Genomic DNA, 669 nt, shown 5'->3' with positions numbered 1-669 from the left:
AAAGTTAATATTTTTACCTAATTAGTGATATATTTTATGTTTTACTGTAAAGTACCAAGGACTGAGTCAAGCAAATTACTTAGTCTAATTCTCCCAGCAACTAATTTTTGAATACAGGGCAAAAGAATGTAGTTAGCAACACAGACCATGATGCTCTTACTTGAGGAAGAAAAAGAGTTTTTTTACATCATGTTCACTTCTGCATTTCACATTTCTTTATCAACCTCTCAAAATCACTTTGGCAATCAGAAAGTATAGTCTTTTTATTTTTAAATAAATCTCCTGAGTTTATTATCTTAATTCTCTTAACTAAAGTCAAAAGTCATTAAAGGGTATTCTCCAGAAGAGAGAGTGAGTCAACTGCACTAGCTGGTACAGCTGAGCTGAAATATTTGAAGGAATTTAACCTTTTTTTCCAACCCACAATACACAATAACACACTTGTGACCATGTGTGCATGCACACCTTCAAAATGGTACAGTGAATGATTTCATATGGCCCGCCCAAGCTGCAGTGAAGGCATTACCAAAAAAAAGAAAACCCAACAAAAACAGACTTTTAAGATTTGAAAGAATACCAATTGATAGGTTTCAACTAACAAATGTAATGCTGGATGCACTCTCTCTTTCATGCCAAGAAATTTGGAAGGCAGTTACCAGGCCAACTAAC

Source organism: Elephantulus edwardii, unplaced genomic scaffold, assembly GCF_000299155.1.
Source record: "Elephantulus edwardii isolate Elephantulus edwardi_28Jun2011 unplaced genomic scaffold, EleEdw1.0 scaffold00030, whole genome shotgun sequence".
Taxonomy (NCBI): Eukaryota; Metazoa; Chordata; class Mammalia; order Macroscelidea; family Macroscelididae; genus Elephantulus; species Elephantulus edwardii.
This window is presented reverse-complemented; position numbering follows the sequence as displayed.